Source organism: Vidua chalybeata, chromosome 2 (genome assembly GCF_026979565.1).
Source record: "Vidua chalybeata isolate OUT-0048 chromosome 2, bVidCha1 merged haplotype, whole genome shotgun sequence".
In the NCBI taxonomy this organism is placed as follows: Eukaryota; Metazoa; Chordata; class Aves; order Passeriformes; family Viduidae; genus Vidua; species Vidua chalybeata.
Genome location: NC_071531.1, coordinates 79,116,518 through 79,136,815, shown reverse-complemented (window position 1 = coordinate 79,136,815; position 20,298 = coordinate 79,116,518). Strand labels below are relative to the sequence as shown.

The following is a 20,298-nucleotide window of genomic DNA, read 5'->3' as shown; positions in this document are numbered from 1 at the left end:
ATACTCAGAGTGGGAAGAGATAAAAAAGAGGTTCCTAAAAGAGACTTTGGGGGAAAAGAAGTTTCTTACTGAAAATAGAGTGATGTGGAAGTTAATGTGATTTTTTTTAATTCCATAAATCAGCAGGAAAGTTGTAGCTTACAGTAAAAAAAACAAAAAAAACCATCCACAAATCATTTAAAATCATCATAAGACAAAGAAGAAAATTAAACAATAGCAAGAATACCAAAAGTACCAAAGGTAGTTATTCGTAGAACAGGACAGCCTTACAGACTACCAAAAATACAGAGATCAGAAGGACCATCAGTAACAGAAATAGAATCTTGGCAAAAGTGTTATGAAAATAAACATGGATATACCTAGGCTGAACTGTTTTGCATTTATGATTAATACAATTTCCTGACATTGGAAATGACACTAATAAATGATTCACTCCTTTATTTCAATATCTGCCAGGTAAAAAGCCACCTCCCCCTGTAACTGCCACTTTCCTACACTCAGATGTGCTGCTCTTCCAGTCAAGGATATCTTTAGCCATCTCTTAAGGTTGTCTGGAACACTCTATTGAATTAAAAAGAAGAATTCAGCAAAGACCAGAAACAAAACTATCTGTCTTTACCATAAAAAAAAAAACAACCAAACAATAAAACCCTTAAAACAATCCCAAATAATCTGAACAAAAAAAAAAAAAAAAAAAAAAAAAAAAAGAAAAAAAAAAAGAAAAGAAAAGAAGAAAATGGATAAAAACATTCCCACTTGTGTATTGATCTTTTCTAAGAGGCAATAAATATTGAGAGCAGCTGCAGAATCATATTAGTCTGCTAGAGCTTCCTGATTTAAGGGGAATTACTGTTGCTCATACAAACAGGTAATAGGGAATGGTTCAGCACATTACAAGCTTGAATGAATTTAAACAAGACAAATACATGTATTACCTCAGGATAAGTCATGCTTCCTGCATCCCTCTTAGCTTAATACAGGCAATATTTTGAGTCCTCTGCAGCATGTTGTGCATTGGTCCACTAATTAGAAATGGAGGGTATAGCTATGGCCTGGATGCTCAGAAATGTTGTTTAACTTGAGAATCAGATCATGTAAAATTGGACTAATGTCTGAAAAAGCACTGTAATACCAGTAAATGCCTTGCAATTACTGCTGATATCATTGATCTCATCATTCACAGAACCACCAAACCCCACCATTATGGCATAAACCAGCTGGAAAAGGTTTCCTTTATCAAGTCCAAGTCCTGCTTTCACAGAAAAACAAACCCTAAAATACTTTTCAAATACTTTCCTACAATAAGTTCCATTTTGGCATTTCATAGCTGTTGGAAGGCCACTCAGAGCACCAATTTCTCAAATACGTAGACTCATTCTTCTAGCTGAACACGGCTGAAGCTGACTTAATTGGCTTTTACCCCAGAACAGTTCCTCTGTGTAAATTGCTCTTTTCCATTGTACATCGATTCTCATGGCAGATTTAGAGAGAAAACACAACTTCACCCACCCATTTCCGTTTTGCTAAATAAACAAGCCAATCTTAGTTAACAAAGAAAATGTCAGAGTCAGTCCTACAGGAAGCAAATCTCTGCTGTCTCCCTGCTGTGTTGGTGAGCCACATTACAGACAAGGCTTATAGATCAATAGAAAATGGAGTGCTGAAAACTTCCCACCTGATATCCAGGCTTCTTATATTCTTTCATGATTCTGACAAGCATCTCAGAATAAGACTGGCAACCTCTACAGCTTTTTGCAAGGAGCAGCTGTTTGTTCTCTGGAGTAAGTAAATACATTGTTATCATTATGTTATTAGTTTATCAGTGGTTTCCTTACAGAAAGTCGGTTTAATGCATTATCTATCTATCTATCTATCTATCTATCTATCTATCTATCTACCTACCTACCTACCTATCGCTGGTCTCTCCAAAGCTCTCTGATGTTCTGCTACACTACTTGTAACTGTTTAGGATGATCCAGGTAGGGAAAAGCAGTGGATCAAGATGATCCAAGATGAGGCTTACGATGTTTATGATTAAACAGCTTTTAGCCCTAAAAAATGTCACATCCATACAGCTTTTGGAGACACTTTGGACAGGAATGATCAAAACCTATAAACACTTCAGAATTTTTTTTGACAATGATGAATGATTTCAGTTTCCTATACACATTCTTCCAAGTAAGAGATGTACTCAGATCAAATGAGAGAATCAGGTGAGATCGTCTGTGAGCGTATTATGGTCTGGGATTTGTGATCAAATTCCTAAGTATTGTCTGTGCTGGGACAATTGACTGCACCTTCTGAAGCAAATGGAGAGGATTTTGCTTAGACTGCAATGCTAAAGGGCTGTATCAAATTGCACTGCCAAGCATTTTCCAAGGACAAACAGGACTCTCTTATATGGATGCCAGGCACCAGAAACTTGCAAGTGGAGCATGGGTCTGATTTCTCAGAAGTAATAGGAGATGAAGAGGTTGCCAGTGAGCGAGCAGAAAGTCTTTGGGGGCCCTAAGTCACAATTAGGTCTTTTTACAGATGTTTGCTAATTTGTTGTTAAAGATCCTCAGAGATGGAGATATATCAACTACACCAAACAGTCTATTTTCATGGTTCACTCTCCTTTCTGCAGCTGCATTATTTCTATAATGTCTCATCTTAAGCTTTTTTGGTGCTTTTTAAGCATTCATTCTAATTCACAATGAATACAAGAAAACAATACACCAAACTGAAATATTTAAAGGCTAATAATGCAGTAAAATTACAAAAAGTAATGAAAAAGAGGAATGCAGCTAAACGGGCAAGCAGGGTTGGTTTTGCAAAGGTAAACCTTTTGAAAAAGACTGCAAGTGTCAGAAGTAAGACCTTAAAGAAAATTAAGGTATATGAATTAGGACAGATGAAGCTCATTACTGCCTGTGGCCTACATGCTATAAAATGGGTTAGTATTGCTACAGAAACCTTTCTGGTGTGTCCCTGTAATTAGCACAAAAGTACTATTATTGTAATTAACTGAATCCCCTAGTACCTAGTGCAATGTTCATGGCTTTAAGCAGGTTAATGTGAAAATTAATTTGTGCTAATTTACACGAGATCAGTGACACCCAAACCAACCTGGCTGCAGTGGCATTTTGTGAAATAACAATATTTTCCTGTTGACTTGAATAAGGCACTGAAGCTTCAAGAATGTCACATAAATGCATCTTAGCTTTCACTTGTGATAAAACTATTGTGATAATTTTTCATCTTCTTGGGATAAATGTATTGTGAGACTCCTAAGTGGATAAGTGATGTACTAGCTCTTGACATATAAATTAACAGGATAAAAGATTTGGGCAGGTTCTTTAGCCTGGTCAAGGGGCTGGCTGGTCTCAGCACAGACTGTTCTCCAGGATGAGTTACCTTTTCATCTTGTTTGACTTTCAGGGCAAAGCATATTGCTGCATGCACACAAGGAAGAAGATAAAATTCTTTTGTGCACAAAACCTTAAGTCCAAGAGACTGTAGGATAATTCAGAGGGACTTGAATTCTTCTCAACTTAGTCCTGGGCAAGATAGGAAAATAATAAGAAACAACTACCTGGAGGATTGAGAGAGAACATAGTTGAAGTCAAGCCAAATCAGAGAGTGGTTCAGTGTTAAGGGACGGAAGAGAGAAGATAACTTGTTTTTGCGCTTGTTGCTTTTTATTCTTCCACTAAAATAAAACACTTCACACCGGACAGACAAATTCTATTCCCTGTTCGATTTAGGCTGGAGAAACACTGTCATCACCTGTCAGTGCAATAGAGAAAATTAAGCCTCACAGCTTGAACTAAACTGTCTTGTAGCTGTGACTATTGTTGCACTTTCTGGACAATGACTGGCTATGCTAGGAATAGCTAATTAAGGCTTTTATGCTCTTTTCTGCAGTTGGTGTCAAATGAACTTTTGCACCCTGCCTTCCTTCAAAGGTATGCAGTCCCATATGAGTGGTTGTAATGAACACCCAGAACCATCACTCCTTCAGCTCAAAGCTGCTGGTTTTGGTCATCTTCCTGCAGACATGTGCTACCACAATAACGTGAGGGCAACAAAGAAAAGCCTCTCAATCTAAGCACATTCCTGGACCCCTTCTTGTTTTATGGCCTCACCCACTACCTTGAGGTGGGCAGATGACAGGGCAAATCACAAAGGCTGAGTTCAGGGGTTGGGGTTATTCTTCTAGGAGCCCTAAGAAGAGGCTTACCCACAGCTCCATTCAGGGCCTCCGTCTTCCAGAAAACCTTCTCCCCCACTGAATACAGAGAAGCCTGGTGGTCACAATTTCCTTGGCCTTGCCAGTAACACCAGGGTTCTGATGCCTTTCTGTCCTGTCTACTCAATACAACAAATCAAAGCCCAGATGTTCCCTCTTTTGACCCTTTTTGATGCACCCTTAGAATACAATGTCATAGAAGTTCATTTAATGGTAATACTAAATTATTAGCATTTGGGTGTCTCCCCCACCACCCCATTGGTTTCTGTCTGTTGATGGGACAAGAGTTAAAGTTCAGCTCTGTTTTTAAGGAGCACAACAGTGGGCTCAGTCACCTCTGACAAGGAGATGGACAAAAGTGAGCAGAGGTTTCCTTCACAGCTTTCCCAGCTCCTGCATAGCAAGGAAGGCAGCAAAACTTCAGGTTTTCCAGTCCTTCTACCCCCTTTTCTGCTCCCTGGGCTCATCTATAACCTCATCAAAAGTTAAGCATAATCTCTGCACGTCTTACAGCCCTCAATACACAGGGGCTGGTGAGCAATAGTTCTTCTTCACTTGCAAGCTGCCAAGCATATGTCAGTGTGCCCTGTGCCTCGTTCCTTGCCTGCCAGAGGGGTTAATCTCCACATTGAGTTCCTCCTTTCAGTCTTCTGCCTCACCTCTCTACCATTCCTCATTAATTACCTGTAAAATAGTTTTTAAAGAACACATGATGCCTGCTTTCTCCTCCTTCTCTTCAGCATCACTTCGGTCTGTTTCCCTAAGTGTCCTACCCCCTGCAGATCTGTCAGGATCATGAACTATTTAAGAATCATGTAAATTTCATTCTCCTTTTTATATGTGAATATTGTTTGTTTCTTTCTTTTTTTTTTGGTTTTGTTTTGTTTATTTGTTTCTCTAACTTCTGCCAGTCATTGAGCGTGTTTGGTCCAATTTGTGTCCATTCTTACATCAGATATCCATCTGAAGAGTGGCCCATGATGATTTTAGGTGCATTTTCCTACCATTATTTTATTTTCCTTTTCACGAGGTCACTTAGTTGAAAACAAAGTGAGGGCAAGCTGAGCTGGGAGAGAAAACAAAGTGATTACAGGGCAGTGAAACCACCTCTTTTTTCTCTAAAATGTGATGTCAAACTCTCTGGAAGCTAAGTAAATCACATTGGTTTATATAGTTCAATTTTTTAGTACTATTAAAAAACGAATGTGTAAAATTGTGAAGGACAACAAAAAAGTTTTGTTATTTTCTTAAAGATCAACAGAAAACTGAGAATATCTTGCAATTTCAAGCTTGGAAGACACATATGAAGAAGTCCTAATGACACTGCAAATACAGCTTTAAAATCTTTTATAGTCAACTTTCAAAGGGGCATAATAGTTTTGTTCATTACAAAAAATATGTGTCTTTGAAATTTTGAGCCTAGTTTGACTTTCATGTGTTATTAGCTCTCAGTGGAACTGAAGCATTTAAATTGATTGTAATGAGACATTTGCAGACACTATGACTGCAGCAAACCATTCCTGTTTGGAGATGGCTGGCACAAGAGCCTCTAAAAGCATCCCAACAGGGAGCAAGTATTGTGCACTGACAAAGGGAAACAAAAATCAGCTTTGGAGAGGTCTGCCATGCAGCTGGCATTGCTGTGCAGGACATGCCAAGTGGCTGCTCTGAAGGCAAAGGAGGGCAGCACCCTTCAAAGGGTGGGAATGGATGCTGAGGGAAGTGGTTAAATGCACATCTGTTTTTAAATATACAGAGGTGAATTTCTGCCAGATGCTAAACAGAAAGAATTAAATCTCTAGTTGAAAAAAAACCAAAACAAAACAAAACTGAATTAAAGCAGACTTCTCAAAGCAATAATAATAAAAATAATAACAAGAACTTACATCTCTCTCTGATACCAGGATGCCAAAGGTGAATCTACTCTGAGAATTGTAAGACTTCTTATCTTGTGACTTCTACCTCAGCTTCCTTTTCTTCAAAAGCCTCTCTTACCCCTGTCAACCTTTTCTACTTTCTGCTACAGTTTAAATACAATTCAGTGAAGGACCTATATCAGAGGCTCTATTTCTCTATTCTCCCCTCATCTTTCTCCATTTCTTTGCTATCTAATTATGCCAACAAAATAGAATAGCCTCTCACAATTACTCTGTTTTCATGAACTTGTAAGAATTTCATAGCTCTTAAGACTGCCATGAAAGCTCGTTCGTGTATGTACACATCTTTTGTTTATTCATTTCTAGTGCTTGCGTAACCTAAATTTCTAAGGCAAGTAACCTGAAAAAAGGATTATGAAATATTCTGAAGAGAAACCATTGCAAATGTGACAGCTGCTAAGAATCACTATGACTTTCCTATTCCTCCTTCCCCTAGAGGTTACTATTGTTGCTGGCTGAGGAAACAGCTGTAGCGTGCTCACGAAGGGCAGAAAAGGCCTGGAGAAGACAGATTTGCCCTATGGCAGTTTGATGTCTTGCTGGAAAGCTTGTCAACCTTATTTACATTTTAATTTGCATGCCAGCCTCTACAAGGTTTTATATTCATATTCTCTTTTAAAGTATCTCCTTGACTATAATCACAACGACCTTTACATGTCTTTCCCCATTACCCTCTGGGCTGCAGTCCCTGCTCACTGGGCTATCCAGGGACTAGCAGCAAGAAATGTCAGGCTAAGCATGACATTTATCCAAACAGTTGGCTGCTTGCAAGGTAGACTTTTCTTACTTAAAAAAAAAAAATAGTATTTCCTCTAAGAGATATAAGAGCAGTGTGGGCAATAGCCACATCCTGCTAAAGGAGAGAGGTGAGGGAAAATCTCTTTCCTGTACGACTGGAGAAAACTGGCAGTGTGCATCACATGACAGTCGCTACCCTTGGGAGCAAAGAAGGCAAGAAGGATGAAATTGGGCAGTGACTGATTACTATTGACATTATTTTAACCATCAGACTGACAACAGAACTTGGCAGGATTATGCTCCTGGCTAGTTAAGAGAAGCATTGCCATAAACATGCCCTGCTCCAAATAAATCAGAGCACAGGCACAGAAGTATTGTGCATGCATTAGCCCCCAACCTGTCAAGCTGCTACAAAAAAGCATGATTCTTCTTATACTCAAAATAATGCTAGCTGAAAACATAAACAGATTATTCAAGGTTTTATGAGCTCTCTGTGGCACCTTTCAGTCATTACAGAAAAGACTTTACTGAATATATTTTAATCAATTAAAGCTTTCAAAGCTGCTGAAGTATCCCTGGCATAGAGAATGGTGGTTTTATTGTTACAGGCTAATCCTGACTTTCTGATGAATTCACCACTTCAGGATTTCCAAATACAGAAGCACCCTCTTCTCAGAGTTACAGAGAACACTTCTGGAGGTATGGTTATTGTAAATAATTTTAGATGCCATAACTTCTACATTTCTGATTATTTTTGATAAACATTTACTTATTAAAAAAAATTGTACCCTTTGACTATGAACAGACATTGTAAGAATGAGGCCAAGGTAGGTTGTACTGCTCAGGGTGAAATGTAATACCATATCTGGAGTGAAGGAGGACTTTTTTCCCCTAGGTCAGATTGCAGGGACAGTAACACTGGCTTTTTGTTATGTATCTGCTTTCTGGGACTGTCTCTGAGTTTTATCAACATGTTCCACAGTATCACAAGGAACCCGATTTCCCTTTCTCTTGAGTATCTACTTCAATGCATCATCACAGAATCCCTAACTACATGAACAGCACCAAGCCCAAGTTGGTGTTTGCTAGTCTTTCTAAAGAAATACATTTATTTCTTTATCATAGGATCATCATAGCAACATCTGAACTTTCACATTTCAAGAGTTAATTTGAAGTGTTCTACTATCAGTGGTGCAGCCTTATCAAAACAGTGGTGAAGAAGGTTAATACATTACATATTTGTGTGGACAAATGTGGACAGCAATATTTTCTTCACTTTAAGGCATATGAAAGTCCTGTCCAAGATAATTCTGAATTCTGCAACTCCTCAAACCTGTAGATGAAAACTGACTGTATTGGCACTGGCCCTTTCTGTTCTGTAAGACAGCATGTGGCCACAACAAGAGGAAATAAGCTATTTAGTTTTTATTTGTTTTTGACTGCTTTGATTGCTTGACTGGTCTACTTATCCCAGGCCAGACACCCTATATCACATGGACCTGTCATTGTAAGCTGTGCTTGTTTTATCTGGGGTAGAGGTAATTTTCTTCATGGTAGCTGGTATGGGACTATGGTTTGAATTCTGGTTGGGAACAGCATCGATAATACGGGAATGTTTTCATTACTGCTGAGCAGGGCTTGCACAGAGTCAAGTCCTTTGCTGCTTCTCACCCAACTCCATCAGTGAGAAGGCTGGGTGTGCACAAGGAGTCAGGAGGGGACACAGCTGGGAGAGATGACCTACCTGACCTAAGGAATATCCCAGAGTACCTCACATCAAGTGCAGTGGATCATGTAAAGCTAGCGGAAGAATAAGGTATAGGGGAAGTGAGCGAGCAGTTTATTGGACTAATTTGCGACTGGGTCTAAACCACGACACAACATCAAGGAATATGGATCCAAAATGCCATAATTGGTGGTGCATGACACCATGCCTACCATCAGTCTGTAATTTCAGAGCTGGAGGTTTTGTCAACCTCTCTTAAGCTCAATCTGCCACAAATACTTACCCTGAGTAAAGAGGGTTGACATAAGAGCACAAACTGCCCTGGATATGTGATGGCTGAGACTGAGGACCTGGGAGAGAAATGGCCACATGGAATGCTGTAGTGATGTCCCTGTTTTAAGCCTTGTCATTCTTCATCACAATTTTGTGACACAGTTCTGAAGTCACCAGCATGGACAATGTCAAAAGAAATAAAAAATTCTGGAAGCGATGTGGTAAGCGGCCTACAGCTGAAAAGAAACCAAACTTCTGAAGAGGTCCAGGATCAAAGGACATGGTAAATGTCAGTTGGATGGTACTTATGTCATGTTACAAGAGCTGCTGCAGCAAGTACAGGAGAACAAGTTCTGTAACAGATCAGAGCCAATTATCAAAGTAATCCCATTTGGCCATAAAAATATCTAGTCATTTAATACTGCTAAGCCTTGTTTGTAATCACAAAACTTAATGAGAACAACTTACACTGAAAGGAAAGAAGGGAACTCTCTGGAGTAGAAAGGTTGCTAAAGGGGACGCTGACAAATGCGAGCAAATTTGAGATTTTAACTTCTTTTATATAGGCCATACCCTTTTCATAGAGGATTTTTCTTTAATCAGTCAACCCAATGCTGAAGCCAGCTACAAAATTATGCAAGCACGCTTTTGTTTTCACATTCTGTGCCATGTAGGCAAGTCTCCCAATTAAGAAAAGGTTTCTTTTGTTTGCATGAGATTCTGTTTGATTTCCGGCAGGCAGATTCAGAAATAATTACCATCTATATAGAAGGATGAATAGCAGGCACACCCAGAATTCTCATTACCCGCCAGAATTTCAAATTGAACTTAACTTCTAAGCAAGCATTTGTCAAGTTTGAACAAAAGGGAAAAGGTATTGGATGAAAGTAGTGATGTCTAATTTAAATTCTGAACACCAAGAATGGTATTTCATAATGTCCAGGACCTCACACCTGGAAAGAGCCTGAGAGTAGTCGCAGAATTCTGAGAAGGATTCACATATCTTTTGAGAAGTTTGGCTCCTCCTTGACACATTTAAGGCATATTGGAGGTCTCAAACACTAGAGAATGGTTTGGTCAGGTGAGGACAGTAGTGCCATATGTAAAGGATTTTAGCCAGTTTACATTCCTGATGGAGGGGTATAAAGAAGATGGTTCTCAGTGCTTCCCAGCAAGAGGACAAGAAGCACTGGGCACAAAGTGAAATACAGAAAATTCCATTTAAACATTAGACCAAACTTTTTTATTCTAAGGATGATTGGATAGAGGAACAGGTTTTCCAGAGTTGCAGAGGTATTAAAAACTTGACTCTACATGACCCTGAGCAACCTGCCCTTGTTGACCCTACTAGAGTGACTGGTGTTGGAACAGATTATCCACTTACCTTCCAGCCTTTACTACTCTGTGGGTCTGTGAAACATTAGCTCTAATTCTCTGTAGCTATGCAAATGTAACATATAAGCAAAGGTCCTTCTCCTCTTATGCTCAGAAACACAGAACTGGTAAAACCCACTGGAAGGATAATGTATGGTTAACAACTTCAGCCCTTTAGAATGCAAAGATTATTAGAATAAATAAAACATTACACTTAGCTGTATTAATGTCCCCTGGCTCACATTATTCTCTGAGGTGACAGTGCTATTGAACAACTGGGTACAGCAATATAAAGGTTTAATATCTGGCTATATTTAATATCAAACCCTGATACAGGCAGTGCCTACAATGGCTACAGGTCTGTCAGCATTTTCAAAATTTTATAACAGCCATGAAAACTCATGGAGTATAGAAATGAGTCAACCAGTACTTATAATTGCTGGCATTTAGCACCAGAGATGATGACTAAGAATCTATATTTGAAATACCTGGAGTTGGTGGAGTCCAAATCCAAATCCTAGGGAAAATCAACTAAGCACTATATTTTTGTGAATTAAATACACTGAAATGTGTGCAGCTTGTAGAACTTTTAGGTGAGTGTTTAAAACCATATTTATTCAGACACACACCACAAACATATTTGGTCATCATACAAAATGAGTATTATTTTGATTTGGTTTTCCCCTAATGCAGAATATTGCCATGTTTGGCATTTATCTTCCTACCCTTTTATCAGCAGAGGTGGCTGCATTTCACATTTCAGAAATAATGTTTAGGGAATTCCCTGGGGCATAATCTTCAGTGGCAGATGTCACGCATCTCATACACTCAAATGCAGTTTGACAGCATGCAAGTGGTCTTTGCTTTCTGCATTAACCAACCTCACAAAAAAAATAAGTTGAAACAAAAATTCAGGGAGTCATAGTGTCTGAAATGTTTCTTTGAGAACGAGCTTCACAACAAAATAGATGTCCTAAGATGATACATTAAATTTATTTTTATACAGCAGTTTATGTAATTCATATGAAAGAGGATGGGTCTTACAAATCTAAACAAACCAAATCATGTTAAAATAATTTACAATTATCCAAAAGAATCCTGATGTGTTTCACAGACTTCAGTACAAACTCCACATATCTATGGTATCCACCTCAAGGCTGTCACTCACAATTACAGATGTGCTGCAAGTAAATCAAAGGACAGAGCAGTGGCTAAATTAAAATCATGCTTGACCTTCAGGCTGAGCAGATTAATTTAACTACAACTTTGTCTGAAAGACCTATAAACAGTTTGAGTCACAGTCAGCAAGAGGCATATTCACCAGAAGATGAAAGGCTGAGTGAGGCCTCACAGATGTTAACCCGAGGTTAAGACACACATTAACTATGTTTGTGTTCTCAGGCTGGTCTTTGACTCACAGGTTTTTAGTTATATGCAAATGGTGTAAGAAAGATCCCAATCAGGCTCTGGATGTTTCCACATCAGTGCTTATACCTTTACAGTTTCCATTACCAAATTCAGTGACTGACTTCAATATTTGCATTCAAGTTTTTCACTTGCATAAACTCAAGCATCTTTTTTTTTTTTTTTCTCTCTGAGAAAACCAGTAGATTAAATAAGTTTCTTCACTGAAAAATCAACTTTTTAATCAAAATGCAATTTGCCAGTAGGGATACCATTTTTCAGCACAAATATTCTAACATTAATTCCTCCTGCCTCTTTTCTCTCTCCCTCAAATGACAGTTTTGGACAACTGAAGCTTTTCAGCACGGCTTTGTTTTTTGATTTTTTTCCCCCCTTATTTATCTCTGTCTTCAGCACATATTTATTTTTAGGAATACAAGCCTGAAAAAAAGAGACATATTTCTGGTATTTTGAACTGCATATTGACATAAAATATAATTTGTATTTTACCTTCATGTATACTTTAAAAATAACTATACCAAAATTCAGCATAATCCAGAATCTCAGGTATGGGAACCTAACACTGGGGAAAAGTATAAGGAGTAAAAGAAAGAAGATAAAAGTGTTATTATTGGGTGATTAATAAGAAAACATACCAGTTAGCTGATTAATTTAAAATAAAATAAGTATTTGTAATTTTTCTTCCCATATTTCAAATCTTAAAAACACCTCCTATGATAAATATGAATCAATAATTCTTGATCAAACATATTTTAAGATTTAGTTGACAGGTCTACAGACAACTTCTATAGACTAAGCTTGTTTCTTCTTCTATTAAACAAGCATACCAAAAATAAACTGAAACAGTAAATTTCATATTTTATGTTAAGCATCTCAAACAATTGAGGAAAAATGTTGAATCTCAAGTCTTATGAATAGTCTAGGGCAAAAGCTGGACTAGTTTATGATTGGTATATAATCCTGAACTAAAATTTACAGGTGCACTTCACAGTAATTCTACTAGAAATCTGCATAAAAAGTTGTAGTTCTTTACGCTTTCTCTCTTCTAGCACTCGCACTTTCCCTGTTTCAGGTCCCTACATTCAATACCTATGCACCAAAATGAATTTAATAAAAACAAAGCAGAATTTATTTGCATCTCTGAAAAGATGGGAGAAAGCTGAATACAAGTGTTTTTGTTTCAGGGGTCAGGTGCCAGTAGCAAAACATGAAAGAGTGAAAACCAAATAAAGAGATTGGAGTGCAAAATTGCACCACATTACCTTAAAAGGCCAACATGAAATCGCTGCCATAAAAATATGCAAGTTTCTTTATAAAGCTGTTTCAGGTATCTTGTACAACTAGACCAGTCTACCATTATAATTCAAAGATGATAAAATTTGAACAGAAGTAGAAGAAACCAAACATGAACAGCAAATGTTTAAAGTGCATTCAGTATTATAGAACACTTTCTTTTATTTGAATAAGACATTTTATAATATCTACAGAAAATTTTATGGTTTCTAACTAACAAATTGCAAAGAAATGTGAAATGAAATTAATTCCACACCTAGAAAACCTGTTTTGAATGGAGGAGTTCTATTTTCCCCTCCTCTCAAACTTGTTTCTGTGTTGGAGGGGTACATTTCAGAGAGGTATCTAACACTTGTGGTTGTACCTCAAAGAGAAGAAATACAGACCACTACAGGTAACAGCCGAGTTTCACTTAAGACCTAATAATTCTCTTAATATTCACCTAATAATTTTATTTTACCTTTCTGGACTACAGCCCAACCCAAAGCCAGCAGCAACCTGTGTGCACTGTCATTTTTCTATGGAATGTCTACCAGAAACACCTGCCTGAGAAGGGCAAGGATAGTCCATGGAACACTGAGAGCAGATAATGATTTTACCTATTATCACTTTTCTATCTGGAATAATAGATTCCTTTCACAAGAAATATTTTGGTAGTGAGGGTCAAAGATCTACTCCTACAAACAAACTGAGATTAACAGTACTGTAAATAAATACAGAGAGAATAAAATACTATTTACATGAAAAAGCACTGTAATACTGTATTTATGTTTATACCTTCTTAAAACTTGTAAGTAGATATTTTGAAAGAAAGTAGGTATTTTCTTTAGTGAGTAATATTTAATTGCATAGATACCACTAGTATTACTAGCTGCTGTGGATGTTTTTTTTTCTTGGGGAACACAGTACTGAACGCAGCAATAAATGCTTCTGAGAGTACAATTTCCTTAAAAGATAGAAATAATTAGCAATAGAAGGAAAAAAAGACCAAAACCAAAAAGCCTCCCCACAACAAAGTCAATAGATTAGCCTGCCTGGCTTGTTCACTCGTTCAGTTTCAGCATGTGGCTGCACACAACACAGTTAAATCAGTTCTTTATTATTTTATAATGTTAAAGGTTATTACCACAACACACAAAAGGGATAATAGCGGGTTTTTAAATTAGCATTTGCTTAGCTCAAATACCACTGCACTAATTCCTTTCCTTAGAATCTAGCACACACAGTATTGCAAATCATGCTTACAGCGTGGTGGGCTTGTGCTGTCTCTGGAACAGGACACATCTCCTCAGGAGAGCAGGAATGAATTAGAAGGGACAGCCCATGTCTCACTCTGCCACTCTGCAGGTTCTTCAAACACAACACAATGACCAGTGTGATGTAAAGATGACATTAACTCTCAGGATTTAAAAAACCTCTTTTCAATCCAGATTATTTTCCTGCCTGGCTAAAATAATAGGAGATTTGTGCTAACACTATGAAAGTATTCTGGGAATGAGGACTCTATCTGCACTTTTATCAGGCTGACTTTTGAGTCAGCACACTGGGAATTCCCAAGTGGAAAATTGTTCACGCCACAAGCATTTCCCTGTAGTACAAAACAAAATTTGTATATTATTATTATTAAGCTTTAGGCCACCAATCACTAATTAGAACTTTGCACAGGACAAAGAGAGTACACCACTGCTGTTCAGACAATAAATGAATCTGCTGCAGAGGAGCATCACTCCTATTGGCTTACTGCAAGTGGGATGACAAATATTCTCCATCTTCAATTATTCCAGGCAGGACAAAAAAACTGAGGACCAGAGAAGCTGCAGGTATTTCTGCAGGCATTTCTGAGTGCTTTCAGCCTGCAATCTGATGAGATTACAGCTGCTACTTTCATCTGGGGCCACTTTCATAAGTGGGCCTCACCAGATTTTTTTTCTTCTGCACGTGGTCATGATGTAAAAAGATGAAAAGTGTTCACCTTGAGGAATGCACAGGGACTTCCAGTGCAGCTTTCTTGGGATATAGATCCAAGTGCTGCCTGGAGGACTCAAAGATGTAGGGCCTTTACCAGAGGTGATCCCGGATGTGTGTCAAATCCTACACCTCTGTTTATGTGCAGCTTCTCCAATGGTTGTAACTACTCTGTAGTGGAGACACAGCTCTGGGAACCAGCACCCTTCTGACCATGCATGCCCCCTGAAAGCATGGAAAAATTCCACAGAAAGCTGACATGAGCTTGGAAAGGACTCTTGATGAACACTTTTCATGTTTTTGGTCGTCTAGACTACATTAAATGCAATTCAGGAAACAGATAATTTGTATTACTTTATTTAACTGACATTTGGCTCCTACTGATTTCTGGTGCTGAATTCTCCAAAACCATCTCTACTACCCTGGAAGACACCCTTTTCATTTGTGACATTTCAATGACTGAGAGATTTGTTTGTTCATCTGGCAGCAAGGAAGGTACTTTTATTTTATTTTTTTTTTCCCCCAGCAAAGAATACGTACATTAATCGTTTGTTTTTTTTCCTCTTTTTAAAAATAATAGCATAATGCATCCAGATGCCAAGACACCAGGAGTCACCAAACAAACCAAGCATTTGAATCCACAAACAAACTGAACTTAGCATTTATGAGATGTATTTTGCTTACAAGTGAGCTTTTCATGGATTTAATAACTTGAATATCCCCTCCTGCTTGTAAAATCATATAAAACCTAACCAAAATCTCTTCTTCAGGATTAGACCTTTACATGTATTTTCCTCACAGCACAAAGAGCAGACCAACATCGAAGGGCATGCTGTGTTTATGAACAAGCTCTCCTCTCTGCTCTAGTTGCCAAATTTATTCCTGTAATGCACTGAGTGTTTGATAGTCCTTTAAAATAGAGTTTCTCTCCCTAGTTTTCTGGATATACAAAAAAGCTCTCCTGCTTTCCACTGACACGCTGTCATCCTTTACTATGTTCTGTCTCTTCCCTTCCATAAAGTTGCATTGGCTATCCCCAACACAGAGGATACTACATGGCTAACCTATAATTTCACCCATTTTTCCAGTGAAGGCCCTCTCCCTGAAAGCCCATCATTATGATCGCCAATGTCTGTACAGCTTTGTTTCACACCCATCTTGAATACTGAATTCAAACATGAGCATTCTTAAAAATAGCACAGTGTCACTTTATCAGTCTCTTCAATAAAAAGTAAGAGAGTTAATATATAATTAACAGCTTTCAATTTTATGCATTAGATGTTTCTCTGCTCAAGACTCAACATTATAAATGTCTTGCTCTGTTTGAAAGCATGGTTTTTGTACTGTGTGCTTGAAAGAGCAAAACAGAAGTGTATCAGGCATACAAACTTTTGAGTTTACACACTCCTGCCATTTCCAATTACTTTTTACACAAAGAGCACAGTCACACAACTACACAGTCACACATTAGCTGTATTTACTGCAAACAAAAAAAAAATAACTCTCCAAAAACTAATGCTGGCTTATCCAATAATCTATTTTGTCAAAAATGTTGACCACAAGCTGCCATAGGACTTCACAGTAAACCTGAAGGTCAGTAAACAGGTGTTTCAGACCAAAGGAAAAAGATAAAAAGATCAATTCCTGAGCTCAGGACTTTTATCTAAGATATTTCTCCTGGGCATCTATATTTTATACAAAAGATAATGGTGATTGATTTTATCTGTAACCAAAAGACAAAAGCAGAGCAAGATCCCTCTGGGAGAGCAGATTTCTGCTACTCAAGAGTGCTATGCATCAATCCTAAAATATGACTCCTATTCAGAAATGGTCAGGAAGCCAGCACACTCTTGGAGCTGTGGTGCAGAGTGTTTCCAGGAGGATGCAGCACTAACTACAGGGATGGCTGTTTCCTGGACCAGCCCTAAGGGCATTTAAGACACAGCACTCCATGGAAAGCACTGCTGTTGCTTTCTGCCAGGTGGAAGGCATGCATCACAGCACCAAAGTAATACCCAGATAAAACATCTGTGTCCTCCAGATTGAGATGATGTGAAATACAATCCTTAGTCTCTGTTGTTTTTCCTTCAGCATCTCTCCCAGGATATGACCACAAAGGAGCAGTAGGCATGCACCCAGGATAAAATGGAATTTTTGCCACATCCTCTGGCTATTTTCCTTGGTCTTATTTGGAGTGGACTTTGAGAAGCTGCTCTCATCTGTGCCTAAGCCTCCATACCACTGCCCGGAGACTGAACTAGTTGTCAGCTTAATTTATTGTGTAATAACAAAGAGCGAGTCTGGATCTCTGGTTCCCACAAGAGCCCATATGCCCATATCATAACTTTCTCCTTTTAGGGTTGCTTTTCCTGTCCTAATTTATACTTCCTAAGTTACAGTACATACATTTACATGGTTAATGTTCATATTGCTGAGATTACACCATTGTGATGCATGCAATATAAATGCCTAGACAGATGGATGCAGTATCACAGATTTCTGAAAGGAGGAGAACTTGCAAAGCCAGAAGCTCACACTTCAAGAAACCCATTTGCTGGCACAGGGGTCACTGAAAATAGATCTGAATGCTTAAGAAGCAGTGCAATACTCTTAAATAAAGTAATGCTGACAAAGGTATACACTCTTTCCTAGAAATAGGCTCTAGTTTGTTAGGCTGGCAGGAAATAATAATCACCAAAAAAATTCTACTCTTTTTAAATTTATGATTTATAAAGAGTAAGTGCAAATCTGCTAAGCAAAGGAAATCAGTGGGAAAGGCCACTTTGCCAATAGCCTGTCTCTTTAAATAAAAATTGATACTAAAATGAGATACTTATTAATTAAACCAGGATCAGTCCTGCAACTTTGATGCTTCACATGTAACTCACTGAACAAATTATTTGTAAGGGAGAAGTCATGATACAAGTCTAAATCACTACAGAGTAAACAATTTGGAGTGATACCAGGTGAGAGGTATCTGGAAGACAGCGTCTCCCTCCATGTATTAATAATACAGCAATAAAACAACAGGTGCTGTTCTGCCAAGCTCTCTTGATATTTAGATACAATAAACTTGCTTCTCCAACCCACAGAGAATGAAAAAACAACCCCAAACTGGGTACAATGAGACAAAAGCAATGACTATAATACTGCTGCTAATAAAAGAAAAAGTAAAATTTTTACTTGTGACCACTTCCCTCTCCTGGAGAGGCATATAGGTATTATATGGCAATCTTAATATTTCAGTTCCATAAATTCTGCTTTTCAATTCCTTTCCGATTAAAACAACAAAAAAAATGCAGGTTTACTGATCTTTAAAGGTTACTGGCACGATAATGTCAACATATTAATGGAGCTTGCTTGAAAAGATACAGAGGTCAAAAAGAAGCAAGTGATAATTAGAGCAAAGAATCTAGAGCTGGTGAAATTCAAAAAGTCATGCAGATGCTATAGGAAAAATACCTTTCTCTGCATAGCTCTGCTATAGCATGTTTCTACAGTTTGTTTCTAAGTCTCCCTTTGCCTTTCATCTTACACATATTTCAGCACTGTTGTTATGCAAGATGGGGAATCATTCATTTTAATGTGATACTAAGCATATTACCACAAAACCAGAAAGAAGCTACCGATTTACTGAGTATCTAATTAAAAAGCTCTACAATTCAGATTCTTTGTAGCCCCTCACTGCACATAAAAGATTTAATGCTGCATCTGAAAAGCCACATGTACAAAAAGCAAAGAATTTGTAAATGTTTCTGATATTTGATTATTCTTTTCCTTCCTCTTGTTACAAAAGCCACAGCCATCACTCTCTTTAAGTGCTAATAAAAACAATTTAATGACAGGTAAATTTGCTGGTTTGTAGCTTCTTTGAACCCCCAACACACTCACTAAAGGAAAGTAACTTTAGCTAGGAAAGAGATCCTCGCAGCACGATGGTGAATAATTCATCATTACATTTTTCTTTTCATCTCATTTTGTGCCAGTAACGTACACAACTGAAAATATTGCAAAATCTAAAAACAACCACAGACAAGGACTTCCAGCAGCAAAATACACATTAAACTAGCAGGCAGGTTTCCCCAGCTTATATAATAACAGCTTTAGCTCAACAGAACCCCCATCACTCACCGAGGACTGAATTCACTTGAACAAAAGCGGAGCCCAGTCACCAAATGCAGCTTTTCAGGACTCTCAATGCAAGATGCTCCTGTCTGCTGTTCGGTTCACACTTGCCTTTATAACTAAGCCAACCAACAACATTCAGCTGCTGAACCTGATGAATTATAAAACGGTAGCTCCCAGACTCTCATATTTTACATCACAGGGGGTGGTCATCCAGCATACACACTGCCTGTGTACATATATTCTGCTATAACTCATCCTGATAAACACATCAGTGCTGGCAGCAATGACAGTAATTGGTGCTCAGGATGTACAAGCACAAACCAATAGAGCACACTCCCACCTTCTGCTCTGTGCAACATCTCTACCTGTCAATCACTGCACCTTGTTAAGGTGGAATGAGCAACTGCACTTGGGGGAGACGCAAAACTCGTAGAAGAAACCATCTACCAACACAAATTCTGCACTTAAACATTTCTTAATGCAGTAGTAAATGTGGCTTCAGTGTCCTCTAGGTAACGATTTTCACGATTTTTTTGCCTAAATCTTCATAAAAATCTTCCCTTCTTAAAGACACAGTTCTCATTTAGCAAATAACAAAGCGTTCCTTACTTCTGCTATCATGAATGGAAATTATTCAGGCAAATTCCAGGGACATTAGCACAGATAACCTAAAAGCATTACTCCAGGCAGAATGATTGTTAAAATACTTGTTAGGTGAAATTCTGTGCCCATTTTAAAATCCTCCTAAACATGCTGAAAGGTTTTAAGATCATCCTCTAAATTATAAGGATGTACTTATAATTCTCTTCACTTCTCTAATACTTTCTTTTCCCCATATGCTTCCATAGTTTTTAAAGTCAATATATAGATACAAAATAACAGAACCAAACATCTAATTACCATTAATCCAATCAATTAAATGAAACATTTTCAAATGGGATTAATTGCAGCAATAAAAATCACAATTGTTGCACATGCCACAAATTAACACTCAGAATTAGTCCCTAACAAGCAAAGCTGGTTATGGTAATGGTAAAACACAGCCAGGGATCAGCCACTGGAAAGGCATTTGTATGGCAATTTTTTTATGAGGGAGCAGAAGTTGCTCTTTCAGAGTTGAGCTCCAGGAATTTTGTATGTGTTTTACACAAACTCAAGGCTATTTGTTCGAGGATTGAGTGGGAATGAACACTTTCAAGAGAACA

The 20,298-nt window shown here is 38.0% G+C and overlaps 1 protein-coding gene across 2 annotated transcripts in view; it reads right to left on the bottom strand.

Moving 5' to 3' along the window:
• DLG2 (discs large MAGUK scaffold protein 2) overlaps positions 1-20,298 on the bottom strand; it is a 984,977-nt gene that overhangs the window by 99,450 nt on the left and 865,229 nt on the right. Inside the window, exon 1 of one of the 2 annotated variants that reach the window (XM_053935818.1) lies at positions 19,097-19,169. The exons of the other annotated variant lie outside the window; for it this stretch is intronic. The gene's annotated coding sequence lies outside the window, so the exon portion shown is untranslated. Of the gene's footprint in view, positions 1-19,096; positions 19,170-20,298 lie in introns of those variants that run through there. 2 annotated transcript variants of the gene reach the window in all.